We start from the raw sequence: 17,361 nt of genomic DNA, 5'->3' as shown, positions 1-17,361 counted from the left end.
CTCACTGCCTCCATTTCTTCCCCTTCTATTTGCCAGGAGGTGATGGGACCAGTTGATGCTAAGAGGAAGGCATGCTTGGCAAACCCTCACCATAATCAACTCCCACCCGGAAACCAATGTCCCCACTGTGGAAGGACATGTGGGTTCCGAATTGGCTTCCACAGTCATTTACGGACTCACTGTTAAGACCATGTTTATGGAAAGCAATCTTACTTGGCTATGAGTGATCGCCAAAGAAGACTGTCAGAAAGTTGATGCTAATGTTGAGTCAGAATCTCCTTTCTTGCCATTTGACTCCACTTGTCTGAGTCCTCCCCTCTAGAGCAGTAGAAAACAAGCTTGTTCCATCTTCCATGTGGCAGCCCCTTGGATATTTGAAGATGGCTCTCATATGTCCTCTCAGTCTCCTCTTCCCCTGGCTAAACACAGCCAGCTCCTTCAACCGTTCCTCTTAAGGCTTGGTTTCCAGACACTTGTCTGGACAGGGGAAGATGATTGATGAGTCCCAAGAACGTCTGGAGGGTGACAGCTACCCCATCGCTGCTTTAGACAAGGCTAAGCCAGGTGGACGAATAGCCTGACTCAGCGTGAGGCAGTTTCTTCCAGGCTCCAGACTGCTGCTGCAATCCAACTGCCAGGCAGCTGTCAGATTTGGACAGCTGCTTGTCAGATCCCGTCGCACACCGAGAACGACTGTGTGGCAAATCGCGAATTTGCTAACACAGCCGTTTCGGAAAGCGACCAAATGCATGACTTCAAAAAGGGCATGCCCCAAACTGCCCCCCCCGTTCCCCCCTTCCTGGAAGGGCAACAGCACCCCCTCTGTTGGCTGCCAGTTTGGTTAGTCATGCTGGCAATCCAGACGGACTCTGTTGCTAACAAGGTTATCTTTGCTAAACACCTCTGTGCTATGCAATAAACACGTACTTTCTGCTTTAATGAATGGTGTCTGGTTGGGGTACAGGCGACTGTGCCCATCAAGCAGGAGACAGCTCCTTTAATCTGCTCCGAAGCCACACACCTTCCACTGGGGTTTGCTCTCCCTCTAATATTTTCTTCCAAGATTACAGGAGCCACTGAACATTTTTTTTCTTTCCTGGCAGGTTTCATTGTTAAGGCTCCATTCTGAGTTGTTTTGTGTTTCTCTCTCTCTTTGCCTTTAATTTTTTCTGCTTTGGTTTTCCCTGCCTCTTTCTGTTCTTCTGTTTCCTGTAAGATGTCAAGATAAAGGCATTACAGAAATTTGCCCCAAATGCATTTCCTAGCTTGCATCATTCTCCCACGAGCATCAATCCAGCCGTAACATTATAGCATATTCCATTCTCAGACCCAACAGGAGGGGGCGGGGGGGAGGGGGAAGTGAGTGATCTTGTTATTTCTTCCCAATTCATATACATCTGTATCTTTATTCATAGATGGATAAAGATATATATATTTGCAGTTGGTGTATTCTGGAATAGGAGGGCAGCCTCCAAAGAATGAAGAATGAAGAACAACAGCTTGCAAAAAGGTGGGAAGAAAGGAACAGAAGAATGAGAACATTGATGGCGGCTAACAGATTGAGAGTCATTTTGGACTCACAGCTGTCCATGGAAGCGTAGGTTAATTCTGTGTCCAGGGCGGCTGTCTACCAGCTCCATCTGGTACGCAGGCTGAGACCCTACCTGTCAGGGTTGAGCTAGATGAGCAGGAGTGGTGGCAAGCCCCCCCTGGTGAGGCTGCACCCACGGAAGAACCTGGGGAAATGGAGGAGTTCGTACCTGCAGAAGACTGGTGGCGGCACTCCTTGGAAGAGGAAGAGTCAGATGGAGAGGGGGAAAGACCAGAACAGGAGGAGGAGGAAGTCGAGCCAGAATCAGGCCCTTGTGAGGAGAGAAACAGCCCTTCCCCTCCTCCCTTCTCAGCTGTAGAGCGTAGAGCTGAGAGATGCAGGGAACAATTAGAGGCAGCTGCAACTCGTAAGAGACGTGGTTACAAGCCAGCTACTTAAGAAAGGCTAGCTCCTCCCTTCACTAGCACCTGCAACTGATATGCTGGGTGCGTGGTTGCTCTTGCTCGTTCTGTTCCTGATTCCTGGCTTGTTCCTGACCCTCGGCTTGTTCCTGACCCTCGGCTTGTTCCTGACTCCTGGCTTGTTCCTGACCCTCGGCTTATTCCTGACCCTCGGCTTGTTCCTGGCTCCTGGCTTTTCCCTGACTGACTTGGCTGGTTCCTGACTTGGACTGTTCTGACTTCGGCTTCTCCTGACCCCATACTGATATCTGACTTCAGCTGGCTTCTGACCCGGACTGTTTGACCTTGGCTTATCTGACTGACTGCTGCACTTCAGCACGCCAACTTGTTGGCGCCCTAACACTACCTGCCCGTGAACTGTCTCGCCAGAGTGGTACATGCACTAGTTATCACCCACTTGGACTACTGCAATGTGCTCTACGTGGGGCTACTCTTGAAGGTGACCCAGAAACTGCAATTTATCCAGTATGCGGCAGCTAGACTGGTGAATGGGAGTGGCCGCCGGGACCACATAACACCGGTCCTGAGAGATCTACATGGGCTCCCAGTACGTTTCTGAGCACAATTCAAAGTGTTGGTGCTGACCTTGAAAGCCCTAAATGGCCTCGGTCCTGTATACCTGAAGGAGCGTCTCCACCCCCATCATTCAGCCCGGACACTGAGGTCCAGCTCCAAGGGCCTTCTGGCGGTTCCCTCCCTGCGAGAAGCAAAGCTACAGGGAACCAGGCAGAGGGCCTTCTTGGTAGTGGCACCCGCCCTGTGGAACACCCTCCCATCAGGGGTCAGAAAGATAAACAACTACTTGACATTCTGAAAATACCTGAAGGCAGCCCTGTTTAGGGAAGTTTTTAATCTGTGACATTTTAATGTATTTTAATATTTGTTGGAAGCCACCCAGAGTGGCCGGGGAGACCCAGCCAGATGAGCGGGGTATAAATATATTATTATTATTATTATTATTATTATTATTATTATTATTATTATTATTATCGATTACCTTCATTTTCCAAAACTAGTTGCAGAAGCACCAGCTCTCCCATGTCCTGAAGGATACCAGTACAAAAACACCTGGAGTCCCGTGTCCAGTTCTAGGCACCAGCCCTTAAGAAGCACACTGGCAAGCTGGAACACAAGCAGAGGAGGGCGGCCAACATGATCAAGGATCTGGAAACCAAGTCTGATGAGGAACGGTTGATGGCGTTGGGAATGTTTATCTTGGGAAAGAGGAGGCTGAAAAGAGATACGAGAGCCACCTTCAAATACCTTGAGGGCTGCCATGTGGGAAATGGAGCAACTTTGTTTTCTCCTGCTCCAGGGGCTGGGATGCAACCAATGGATTCCAATGACAAGGAAGGTGATTCCAATTAACTATCAGGAGGAACTTTCTGGCAGTGGAATGGACTCCCTCAGAAGGTGGCAGGCTCTCCTTCATCGGAGGTTTGGATGGCTATCTGTCAGCGATTATTGAGCTGTCATTCCTTCATAGTAGGGACTAGATAATCCTTGGGGGTCCCTTCCAACTATTCTGTGATTCTATGAATAGAATCATAGAATCATATAGTCATAGAGTTGGAAGAGACCCCAAGGGCCATCCAGTCCAACCCCCTGCCAAGCAGGAAACACCATCAAAGCATTCCTGACAGATGGCTGTCAAGCCTCTGCTTAAAGACCTCCAAAGAAGGAGACTCCACCACACTCCTTGGCAGCAAATTCCACTGCCGAACAGCTCTCACTGTCAGGAAGTTCTTCCTAATGTTTAGGTGGAATCTTCTTTCTTGTAGCTTGAATCCATTGCCCCGTGTCCGCTTCTCTGGAGCAGCAGAAAACAACCTTTCTCCCTCCTCTAGATGACATCCTTTTATATATTTGAACATGGCTATCATATCCCCCCTTAACCTTCTCTTCTCCAGGCTAAACATACCCAGCTCCCTAAGCTGTTCCTCATGAGGCATCGTTTCCAGGCCTTGGACCATTTTGGTTGCCCTCCTCTGGACACGTTCCAGCTTGTCAGTATCCTTCTTGAACTGTGGTGCCCAGAACTGGACACAGTATTCCAGGTGAGGTCTGACCAGAGCGGAATACAGTGGTACTATTACTGAGCAGGCACCACAAATATAGACCATGCCATAGTAGAAGTGCCCACATGTGATGTGAAAAGACTTTTATGCTTCTTTAATGCTCCAGTCCCTTGTCTGCAGGACTTCAAAACTACTGTTTCGGGAGATTAAAATAATGCAGGAACTCTGGTGCCTGTCAAGCTTTGCGAGAGGCTGCTGAGATCTGTCAACTCTCAGCCTCCAGGCAGGAGTGGTTTTATGAGCCTATTAATTGTGTTAATTCTTTCAGATTCCTTCATCTTCCCCAACTGGAGCCTGGCCAGATCTGGAATGCATTGCCTGCCCAAATCCAGAACTGCTGGAAGTTGCAGATTCTTCCCTGTGTGCTTTATTCTACTTATAGCTCACGAATGCCAGCATAAGCCTCTATTGTATTTCCGGTTATATATAAAGTTAAAGCACATCAGTTCGGAATCGTAAGATAATTTGCAATGCGCACTTTAAAAGCTATACCACGTGCATGGTTTAAACTGCAAGACGACAAACCATGACTGGCTGCAATTTAACTCTACACAGGAACTATTTGTGGATAATTGAAACACACACACACACACACACACACACACACACACCTCTTTGTTTTTTTATCATTGTTGTTGTTGTTCAGTCCTTCAGTTGTGTCCGACTCTTTGTGACCCCATGGACCAGAGCACGCCAGGCACCCCTATCTTTCACTGCCTCCCGCAGTTTGGCCAAACTCATGCCAGTCGCTTCGAGAACACTGTCCAACCATCTCATCCTCTGTCGTCCCCTTCTCCTTGTGCCCTCCATCTTTCCCAACATCAAGGTCTTTTCCAGGGAGTCTTCTCTTCTCATGAGGTGGCCCAAGTATTGGAGCCTCAACTTCAGGATCTGTCCTTCTAGTGAGCACTCAGAGCTGATTTCTTTGAGAATGGATAGGTTTGATCTTCTTGCAATCAATGGGACTCTCAAGAGTCTCCTCCAGCACCAGAATTCAAAACCATCCATTCTTCTATCTAGTCACATACAAGGGTAGTATTTCCCAGCCCAGGAGGAAACAGGAAGTTCCGACTGGCTGGCCAAACACCACCTTGCATGTTCACTCTGGGAAAACAAGAAATGTTGCATCTGACTGCTGCTAATGTAGCACATCCCACATGTCTTCCAGAGGGCAGCCAGTTGGGGAAGGGCTGTGCTTGAGTGCCATAGAATGTGGGCAATTTTTCAATGTTCCGTGTATGTTTTTATATATGTTGGAAACCATCCAGAGTGGCTGGGGCAACCCAACCCAGTCAGAGGGATGGGGTAATAATAATAATAATAATAATAATAATAATAATAATAATAATGGAATAATGGAATCGGGTGTCCCTATTTTAATCAGAGAAATGTTGGAGGATGTTGAAGTGGCTAATGTGGGGAGACTGGTGGCCTGGTAGTCCGGCCACCGCTGAAGGGCACCATGTTGACTAGCCCTTCTTTAAGTCCTTGGCCAATGCTCTTGTGCTACAGATGCCCACCGACTTGCTAATTAGCGCAATTATGTGTGAGTGATCCACACTGCAGGCAGCTTCTCTGTGCGGCATCAAGCAACTGCAACCCATCTGCGTCGTTCTGCATCTGTCATCTGCTGGCCCAGGGCTCCCTTCTCCCCCCTTCTTTTGCCAGCGACTTGTCAGATGCGGGAGCAAGGCGGTGACCTCAAAGCGAACAGTCCTCCTTGCAGCAGCAGCATCAGCCCCTGGAGCTTTTCCTTCACCTCTTTCCCAAGGCCGCTTTGCTTGATGATCTCTGCTTTAAAGTCTGCAGAGGATGTCTATGGTGCTAACCTTTGTGATCTGCTCAATCAGGCTATTGACTTTAAAAAGGCTTTTGATCAGCTCTGGGGCAATGAGACACCAATCGGGCTGGATTATTTTTGTCTGTGGTGCTGCTCTGGAGAACGGAAGGGGGGGGAAGCCCTCCTGCTTTGCAGTTTCCATTTGTTTCTCGACACACACAAAGCCCCAACAGTGTCTGTAACCTGCAGTGCTTATGCCAACTTTGATTTCTCAGGTCCCAAAGTAGGATTTATTATTTATTTATTTTAGCAGAAGAATTGCCAGAGTCTGTTGGCAGTTTTTCTCCCCTAGAATGAATGCCCTCCAGTTCACCTTGTGATTCTTCCACTGTCCTATTTGGTTAATCTCCAAAACTCTCCCCCCGTTTTCAGGGCTTCTAACAGGAGCTGAAAGTTCCCGGTGGAAAAGTTCCATCTTATATTTGGGAGGGGACAGGTGCAGACACCTGGTGCCCTGCAGCTTAAACCCTTAAATACATAGAAGCATAGAACCACAGAACTGCAGAGTCTGGAGGGACCCCAAGGTCATCCAGCCCACCCCCTGCCATGCAGGAATCACAGCTAAATAACTGCCTCCAAACATTGATTCAGGATTCCCACAGCCTCCATAGGATTAGTGGGATTAGTAGATGGAGAGGAGAGGTAAGGCAGAGCGTCATCTGCATACTGATGCGAGCTCAGCCCAATGAAGCTTCCATGTGACTTCTCCTTGTTTTTTCATGTAAACGATAAAAAATTATCATGGACGATATAAATGTCTGAGACCCCCATGGCTGTAGAGCAGAGGGGAGGCAATAATTGTTGGGAAAACGCTCTCTGGGGAAGCAGCAAACTCCCTAAGACTCCGGCGCGTCCTCCCAGTGGCCCTCTCTGGCTGGAACATCCCTTCAGTCCAGAGCACCAATAATCTGCAACCCTTCTCTTATGAAAAGAGCACACAGGTCTTCTAGCATCACGCAGCAAGAAGAAGGACTCATCTATAGTTCTAAACTACTTTATTTACAGTCTGTATACAGAGACTCCATAATCACGTCTGTGTTCTCCAAACAAGAGTCCAAACTGCGACACGGCAGAAATGAAGCTGAAGCCTACAATAACAACACTTAGGCGGAAGAGATAAGATAGACTTCTGTTCCCACACTCTCTCAGACACTCATGACACTCGTAATTTACATTAAACACAACAGTCCTGCTGAAGCAGCAGAGGATAAATAAAAATCCTAACAATAATAGCCACAGCAACACCTTACCTCTGAGTCGCCCTTTAGAGAAGCAGTCTAGAAGGACGCAGTGGCTGATGAAATGAAAAGTCATGAGAAGATCTAGGAAGGTCTAAAAGGGACCTTCACCTCCATTCACTTCAGATGTTGGCCATCCATGCCAACATGGTGCACCCCATACAAACCTGGGCAGAACTGGTCTGAAAGGCCCAGTTTGGGAGTCTTTTTCTTGGCATGACAGGGCAAGTTGGGCAGGACCGTGGCAGCTCTCCTCCCTCTCCCCCAGGCTTGTTCAGCCCTCCTAGGCCCAGGGCAAGTGGACCTGGCTGCCCTCAGCTCTGCATGGGGCTGACCCCAGGTTTTGTGGGCTACAATTGCAGTCTTCTAAGGGGCTGCTGCCAGACTCTGGAACTCCCTTCTTAGAGAAGCGAGACCAACTCCCTACTGGTCCTTCTGCTGGCAGGGGAAGAGTGACTTATTCAGAAGCTTTTCGGAACCAAATGTTTTTAAAGAAAGGGCTGGTGTTATGCTGTTTTTATTGTAATTATTTGTATGGTATAGATATAGACATAGGTAAAAAGGTAAAGGACCCCTGGATGGTTAAATCCAGTCAAAGGTGACTATGGGGTTGTGGCGCTCATCTCACTTTCAGGCAGAGGGAGCCAGCGTTTGTCCACAGACAGCTTTCTGGGTCATCCCTTGCATGACTAAACTGTGATGGAAGCCGGAGCGCATGGAAACGCCGTTTACCTTTCTGCCACAGCAGTACCTATTTATCTACTTGCACTGGCATGCTTTCGAACTGCTAGGTTGGCAGGAGCTGGGGCAGACCAACGGAAGCTCACCCCATTTTGGGGATTCGAATTGCTGACCTTCTGATTGACAAGCCCAAGAGGCTCACTGGTTTAGACCACAGCACCACCCCTTCAATATGTTGTTGTTGTTCAGTCGTTCAGTCGTGTCCGACTCTTCATGACCCCATGGACCAGAGCATGCCAGGCACGCCTATCCTTCACTGCCTCTCGCAATTTGGCCAAACTCATGTTAGTAGCTTCGAGAACACTGTCCAACCATCTCATCCTCTGTCATCCCCTTCTCCTTGTGCCCTCCATCTTTCCCAACATCAGGGTCTTTTCTAGGGAGTCTTCTCTTCTCATGAGGTGGCCAAAGTACTGGAGCCTCAACTTCAGGATCTGTCCTTCTAGTGAGCACTCAGGGCTGATTTCTTTAAGAATGGATAGGTTTGATCTTCTTGCAGTCCATGGGACTCTCAAGAGTCTCCTCCAGCACCATAATTCAAAAGCATCCATTCTTCGGCGATCAGCCTTCTTGATGGTCCAGCTCTCACTTCCGTACATTACTACTGGGAAAACCATAGCTTTAACTATACGGACCTTTGTCGGCATGGTGATGTCTTTGCTTTTTAAGATGCTGTCTAGGTTTGTCATTGCTTTTCTCCCAAGAAGCAGGCATCTTCTAATTTCGTGACTGCTGTCACCATCTGCAGTGATCATGGAACCCAAGAAAGTGAAATCTCTCACTGCCTCCATTTCTTCCCCTTCTATTTGCCAGGAAATATTGCCCTTCAATGTAGATAGTTTTAATTCTATCAATGCTTGCTTTTCAATGTTTGTTTTTCCTCTCTTTTTAGTGTGGGAGTCCATTGCAATGCCTGGAGACAGTTGGGTTGTGCCTCCACAGCAGTGACCAGAGGAGGAATGACCACTGGGAGGAGGGCAGAAAGAAGAAATGCCCTCATACATCTGCAGCAGCACAGCTGGACACCTTCACTTGCCCCGGCTGCAACAAAACATGTCTCTCCCGTATCGTTCTCAACAGCCACTGCAGGTGCTGCAACCTTCCGACAGTTTGACTTCACCCCCAAAGACACCCTTCTCCATTTTGTCCTGCAACAGAAGGATGCCATCAAAAAATGAAAACCCAATGCATGCCTCTAAGTCTCACAGAGGGGGAATATAAGTATTGGGTGATGTGCAAATCCACTGCTCATGCAATTTTCTCGATGGATGTTCAGCTTCACCAAAGATTCCACCTCTGCTAGAGACATAGAAACTTGAGGTTCACTTTTAATGAGTTCCAACAGAATTGCATGCTGAAAACTTGTGACTGAACCACGTACCACCTTGGCTTATAACCAAATCTTTCTTAGCCGCTGAAGGAGTGGCAATCATACTTGGATTCCGAACCACTTTCCTCAAGGGAAGGGATGGCTAAAAATATCCCACAAGCTTCTCCCACCCCCTTCCTAGCAGGCATTCTAATTCTCAGGAGCCAAAGTTAATTCAGTCAGCAATTTTCCAGTCCCGCCAGCAAGGATGTGTGGCTTGTTTGAACTCCTCAGGCAATTTGTTGAAGTGCCGTTTGATGGAAGTTTTCTCAAGATACACCCAACAAGTGTTTTAAATCTCAGAGTTCAAGGAGCTTCTCATGACTGCCCATTAATTGCAAATTGGTACAAAGGGGGAAAAATGAAATTATGTCAGCTCAGTCCTAATATATGGATTGACAAGTATAAGATAGCGAGGATTACTGAGCAATGTCCGTGTTTTATTTTGTTTTTGGTTTAAATTCCGTATTTTAAATGGATGGTGCAATTTGTGTGTTTGGACCCATCAGGGCAAAAATTGAGTTAAGTCAGTTCCAAGTCATGTTTAGGTCTGCTATCTTGAATCAAATGGCATATGGCACCCAAAGACTGCCACCCATATCTTGGGAAGATGTGAGCTTAGTTTGGTGACCATATTGTAAGCACAATTTTGGAAGGATGTTGACAAGCTGGAAGGTGTGCAGAGGAGGGCAACCAAGTTGATCAAGGGTCTGGAAACTAAGCCTTATGAGGAGCGCTTGAAGGAGCTGGGTACATTTAGCCTGGAAAAGAGGAGAACAGCCTTTACCAAAGGTGTCATGGGTTTTGAAGATGCTCAAACTCAGGACACAATGGAGAAACGTACTAAGAGGAAGGCACATTTTGCAAACCCTCACTGTGATCAACTCTCACCTGAAAACCTATGTTCCCACTGTGGAAGGGCGTGTGGATCCAGAATTGGCCTCCACAGTCACTTTCCAGGTTGGGGAAAATCAGAAACTTCCCATCCGCCAACGCACGCTCTTGCAGTTCTTGCCTGGTGCTGCAAATTGTCTGCTGTGCTCAGTTTCTTCATTTACTTTGCATTTACTGCTCTTCTCCACATTTACTTTGCGTTTAATGCTTTGCTCATAACTCTGGAACGCAACACAGTTTATGTCAACTTTGTACTTTGTTTTGCAACCTCATTGTAATCTCATTTTATGCCGTTTTGGCTTTAATGCTTCCGTATTTTTGCATCTCGAGCCTGCCTCTTTTTAAATTATTTAGCATTGCTTTTGGAATGCTTTATTTCATGTGATCTCAATTAGCCTCCTTTCTGCTTAAATTTGTATCAGCGGCACACCCTCCGACATATCACACGCTGCGGAAACAGAGACATTACTAAGGACTTGGAATTGCCACCCCAAAGGTCACAACTTGTGGGGGAGGGTGGAGAGTGGCCCCTCCAGCATTTTAATATGAAACTTGTTGTTGTTGTTTAGTTGTTCAGTCATGTCTGACTCTTGGTGACCCCATGGACCAGAGCACGCCAGGCACTCCTATCTTCCACTGCTTCCTGCAGTTTGGCCAAACTCATGTTAGTAGCTTCGAGAACACTGTCCAACCATCTCATTCTCTGTCGTCCCCTTCTCCTTGTGCCCTCCATCTTCCCCAACATCAGGGTCTTTTCCAGGGAGTCTTCTTTTCTCATGAGGTGGCCAAAGTATCGGAGCCTCAGCTTCAGGATCTGTCCTTCCAGTGAGCACTCAGGGCTGATTTCCTTCACAATGGAGAGGTTGGATCTCCTTGCAGTCCATGGACCAGAGCACGCCATGTACTCCTGTCTTCCACAGTCTGGTCAGACTCAGGTTGGCAGCTTCTAGAACACTGTCCAACCATCTCGTCCTCTGTCGTCCCCTTCTCCTTGTGCCCTCCATCTTTCCCAACATCAGGGTCTTTCCCAGGGAGTCTTCTCTTCTCTTCTCATGGCCAAAGTCTTGGAGCCTCAGCTTCAGGATCTGCCCTTCCAGTGAGCACTCAGGGCTGATTTCTTTAAGGATGGATAAGTTTGATCTTTTTGCAGTCCCTGGGACTCTCAAGAGTCTCCTCCAGCACCAGAATTCAAAAGCATCAATTCTTTGGCGATCAGCCTTCTTTATGGTCCAGCTCTCACTTCCACACATCACTATGAAATGTGTAACCACCTATTTCATCAGAAAGGTCCTGATCTTGTTCTCACCGTGGCCAACCAGGTGCCTGTGGGAAACCAGCGTGTGGAAGCTCAACACAATAATATCCTTCCCTCTTGCAATTTCCAGCAACTGGGATTCAGGAGCACCTCTGTCTCTGTGGAGGCAGAGCATAGCCAACATGGGTAGTAGCCACTGATAGCCCTCTCCTCCTCCTTGAATTTGTCTATTCCCCTTTTAAAGCCATCCAATTTGGAGGATGCCACTGCCTCCAGTGGGAGGGAGTTCCATAGTTCAGTTTGGAAGCACGTGAAGAAGAGCTTTATTTTATCTGTCCCGAGTCTTCTAAAATTTAGCTTCATTGGATATCCATGCATTCCAGTGTTGCAAGAGAGGGAGGAAAACTTTCTCAGCTTTCTCCGTGCCACACATAGTTTCATAAACTTCCTTTTTTTTTGGTTTTTCAAGAAAATTAACAAACAAATAAAAAAGCAATACAAACATACAAATTACAAAAACAGATATACAAACTACAAAAGATAAAACAAGAAAAAAAACTCAATTACATAAAACACCAAATTAACTATCTTAATCTTATCTTGAATCTTAATTGGGGGGACTTCCTCACGCCCTCTCTTCTGCATTCATTTCAAATATAGTTTAGTAACTGTGTAACTACTTTAAATCTTCTTCACAACTTTTCCTAAACCTTATCTAACAACTTATATATAATACCTTATTCTTACCAAAATACAGAAAAAAAATCAAATATATCACTAACTTAACTTCTTATGCACTCTATTAAACTAACATTGTAATGCTATTGCCTATACTGTCCACTGATTTCAATTTCATAATTTCATAAACTTCCATCAAGCCACCTGTTCAAAGAATCCTGGGATTGTAGAGTCGAGAAGGGACCCTGAGGATCATCTAGTCCAGGCATCCCCAAACTTGGCCCTCCAGCTGTTTTGGGATTACAACTCCCACCATCCCTAGCTAACAGGACCAGTGGTCAGGGATGATGGGAATTGTAGTCCCAAAACAGCTGGAGGGCCAAGTTTGGGGATGCCTGATTTCTACTCCAACCCCCTGCAATGCTGGAATATGCAGCCATCCCAAATGGGGATCGAACCAAGTGTCATCAGCACCATGCTCCAACCAACTTCCATATGCTTCACACATAGAATAATAGAACCATAGAACGGCAGAATTGGAAGGGGCCACAAGAGTCGCCTAGTCCAACCCCCTGCAATGCAGGAATCAAAACTAAAGGATCCATGGCAGATGTTTTAGTTTGCTCAGCGCCCAGCGATTTACAACTGCATGTAGAAAAATGAAAAGCATTTCTGTTGGATGCAAAGCAGAAGTTCTGCCTGGGTTGTTTGAAATGCAACGGTCTTTTGATCATAGAATCATAGAATCCTAGAATCCTAGAGTTGGAAGAGACCCCAAGGGCCATCCAGTCCAACCCCCTGCCAAGCAGGAAACACCATCAAAGCATTCCTGACAGATGGCTGTCAAGCCTCCGCTTAAAGACCTCCAAAGAAGGAGACTCCACCACACTCCTTGGCAGCAAATCCCACTATCAAACAGCTCTTACTGTCAGGAAGTTCTTCCTCATGTTTAGGTGGAATCTTCTTTCTTGTAGTTTGAATCCATTGCCCCGTGTCTGGAGCAGCAGAAAACAACCTTTCTCCCTCCTCTACATGACATCCTTTGATATATTTGAACATGGCTATCATAACACCCCTTAACCTTCTCTTCTCCAAGCTAAACATACCCAGCTCCCTAAGCCGTTCCTCATAAGGCATCGTTTCCAGGCCTTGGACCATTTTGGTTGCCCTCTTCTGGACATGTTCCAGCTTGTCAGTATCCTTCTTGAACTGGGGTGCCCAGAACTGGACACAGTATTCCAGGTGAGGTCTGACCAGAGCGGAATATAGTGGTACTATTACTTCCATGTAAATCACAACTTGATCCTGCAGTCACCAAGCGATCCTTGTAAATCACAACTTGATCCTGCAGTCACCAAGCGACCAAGATGCTTGTACGGACCGATCCAATCTTGGCATCATTATTTTTAATTTCTGCTTCCCACCCCCCTGCTACTCTCCATCTCGGAAAGTTATGAATTGAGCACGATCGCCGCACACCTTGAACCCGCTGAGAATAGGATGGGCCATAAATCAAAATCAGAAGCCGAAAGGGAACTTGGAACTTCCTCCGTAGGAAACGGGAGCTTTCTTGCTACAAGCTGGTTGTGAGCCTGCTCTGGAATATCTAATGAGTTGACTCCAACGTCATTAAAATTCTCTCCACAAAAAAAGTTTGCAGGGTGTTAATTCCATTTCCTCCCCTTCCCCCCCCCCCAGCAACTGTGACATTTATCGCTTTGCAAACAATTCTCAAACGATTCGAGAAATATTTTCGCTTTTGCCCAACAGAGAAGCATCCTTTTCCCTTTCATCCTGGAACAGATTTGTCTTCAAGCCTTCCAAGCAAGATCGAATCAATACTTTCTGCTGTGTATCAATACACCTCCTTCTTCAGCTCGCGGTGTAATACAGTCCCATTGCTCTAGGGCTGGCAGCTATGGACAGGAGGTTTGCCTGCCAGAAAATAAATCACATTACGTGCTTTGTGTCACACCCCCCCCCCCCGGTCCATGCACATGCCATTAAAGATTATGTGCGGCCGTTGTAAAAGGACCAAATTCTCCTCTAGAATTGCCTCTTTGATCTACATGTAGTAATCTTCCTATTTGGGCCACGCTCTGATTGGCAAACCATGTTTGCCGGATGGATTTTGTCCTTGGAGTTATTTCTGTTTCATTATTTTCAACGTTGGAAACGACGCCGTGATGTCAATTTGCAAAAGTAAGATGAAAACGTTTAATGAAGATGCTTCTCGTGGCTCTGGCATTGGAAGGAAGGAGATAACTTCAGAAAGGAAGACGGGGGTTTGCGCGAGATATGATCCACGAGGAAATAGAGGCCTTAAATTTACAGAATTAGGATTACCAGATTAATGCTGCTTTTCAGCCAATTAATGATGTCCTATTTTAAGTCTTAAAATGTCATATTTTATACATATAAAAACTGAGTGGAACTGACTTTGAAACCCACAGCTAACAATATTTCCAAAATCCAGGGACAGAAGGCTGTCCTTTCCTTGGTGGAAGAATCCTAGAATCCTAGAGTTGGAAGAGACCCCAAGGGCCATCCAGTCCAACCCCCTGCCAAGCAGGAAACACCATCCAAGCATTCCTGACAGATGGCTGTCAAGCCTCCGCTTCAAGACCTCCAAAGAAGGAGACTCCACCACACTCCTTGGCAGCAAATTCCACTGTCCAACAGCTCTTACTGTCAGGAAGTTCTTCCTAATATGTGGGGGAATCTTCTTTCTTTGGCTTTTTTAGCTGCTACATCACACTGTTGACTCATGTCAAGTTTATGGTCTACCAAGACTCCTAGATCCTTTTCACATGCACTGCTCTCAAGCCAGGTGTCACCCATCCTGTATTTGTACAAGAGTAAAAGAGTTTGGATTTGATATCCCGCTTTATCACTCCCCTTCAGGAGTCTCAAAGCGGCTCACATTCTCCTTTCCCTTCCTCCCCCACAACAAACACTCTGTGAGGTGAGTGGGGCTGAGAGACTTCAAAGAAGTGTGACTAGCCCAAGGTCACCCAGCAGCTGCATGTGGAGGAGCGGAGACGTGAACCCGGTTCCCCAGATTATGAGACTACAGCTCTTAACCACTACACCACACTGGCTCTCTAGAAGGTATGGTCTGACCAAACAAGGTTGATTGAGGAGCAAAATAGCTCATAGAATCATAGGATTGTTGAGTTGGAAGGGACCATGGGGGCCATCTAGTCCAACCCCCTGCAACGCAGGAATCTTTTGCCCAACATGGGGCATGGGAGAGCAAGGAGCATGTGATGATGGCCAGAAGGCTGCTTATTACCCAGATTTGGGACAATGCCCTGGTAGAGAATCGATTGGCCCTGATACTAAGTGTTGAGTAGTGGGATAGATGGATGAAGACACAGCTCTTAAAACGATCAGCTCTTTGTTTCAGCGCTGAGTCCTTAGCTGCTTGGCTTATATAGTCCTCAGTAATTTGCAACAGTAACAAACTCCCTCTAGCTACTCAATCCATGAACAGCACTCTCAATCCTTCATTTGCATGTTGGGGACCTGAGTGAGGACTGCAGCCATGGTGGCCAGAATGAGTACTGCAGTTAAACTTAATACATAACACTAAGCATTGGTTTTCTTTTAAAAACATTTTAGCAGTATTCAGTGGCCTTCCAATACACTTTGCTGCAGAAGCAACCAAGCCTCCTTTGTATTTTTTAAGGGACGCTTTCATGGGCTAGATCAGGGGTCACCAACCTTTGTCAGCAAATTTGCAAATGCACACAAACCACAACCCTATCCCTCAGGTGCCAGGTGAACAGGCTGTTGAGATTCATTCCCCGTGTGCAGTCATGGGTTTGTTGTCTATCGCATGACTGAGTATGTGTTTTCATTCCACAGAGTGGGAAGTGGGAAGTGACGGAAGAAAGGATGTTTGTCTTACTGTGTTCCCTGAAGTGGGACTATTGTCCTTTGTTCTCTCTCTTTGCTGTCTGATGCTAGAGAGAGAGGGAGCCATGTTGCAGTGCTCCGTGTATGTTTATATGTAAATAAAGTAGATTATCCACAATGCTGAGTTGCTGTGGTCTGTCACACAAGCTGGGCAAACTCTGCGGATCCTAAGAGTGTGCTGATGTCTTCCCACATCAGTCACAGTGATGTTCAGGCTGAAGAAACTTGAGAAGCTCCCGAACGATCATCCAGGAAGGAGGGAATATGCCAGTCGGGCATGTGTCTCTGCCAGGGTCCTACTTGTGAGTAGGCCATTTCCTGACACAGGCACTCTCGGGCAACATGCTGGAAACCCCCTAGCATAGTGTCAACTTCATCAGATTCATGTTCTCGTTTTCTTGTCCTCAATTCCTTTAAATACAACAAGACTTGCCTCAACAGATATCCTGATCAAGGGAAGTAATGGTACCACACTCTTATCAGCCTTGCTAAGACCACACCTGGAATACCGTGTCCAGTTCTGTGCATCACAATTTAAGGAGGATGTTGACAAGCTGGAAGGTGTGCAGAGGAGGGCAACCAAGAGGATCAAGGACCTGGAAACTAAGCCATATGAGGAATGGTTGAAGAAGCTGGAGAAGAGGAGACTGAGAGGAGAAATGAGAGCCATCTTCAAATATCTCAAGGGCTGTCACACAGAAGAGGGAGCAAGCTTGTTTTCTGCTGCTCCGGAGGGTCAGACCCATACCAATGGCTTCAAGTTACAAGAAAAGAGATTCCAACTCAACATCAAGAAGAACTTTCTAACAGTAAGAGTTGTTCAACAATGGAAGGTTGTGGACTCTGCTCCTTTGAAGGTTTTAAAGCAGAGGTTAAATGGTCATCTGTCATGGGTGCTTTAGCTGAGATTCTTGCATTCCAGGGGGTTGGACTAGAGGACCCTTGGGGGTCCCTTCCAACTCTACGATTCTTTGACTTTTCACTGTATTTCATTCTATTTATGTATCCCTTTATATTCACAGTCCGGCACAGTTATATTCACAGTTATGGTAGGGTAGAGTGTGTGATGCGCAGAGATGGTGTTTTATTTCAGGGACCATTGGTGGGATGCCACACCCAACCAAGCATTCCTCTGCCTCAGAGAACTTGGAGGTGGCATTTAGAAGAGAAACTCTGGCCTGATCTGCATGGTTCTTCCTCTACAGAGCCAAATCCAGAGCTCAGATTCCCAGACCCTCTCTAAAAAACATCCAACTTTTCAAGAACATCTACAGCTTTGAGTGATTAGAAGCAGGTTGGTTGCCTTCCAAAACAGAATGCAAAGAAGAAGAAGA

The sequence above is a fragment of the Lacerta agilis genome, chromosome 1, assembly GCF_009819535.1.
Source record: "Lacerta agilis isolate rLacAgi1 chromosome 1, rLacAgi1.pri, whole genome shotgun sequence".
Classification (NCBI taxonomy): domain Eukaryota; kingdom Metazoa; phylum Chordata; class Lepidosauria; order Squamata; family Lacertidae; genus Lacerta; species Lacerta agilis.
This window is presented reverse-complemented; position numbering follows the sequence as displayed.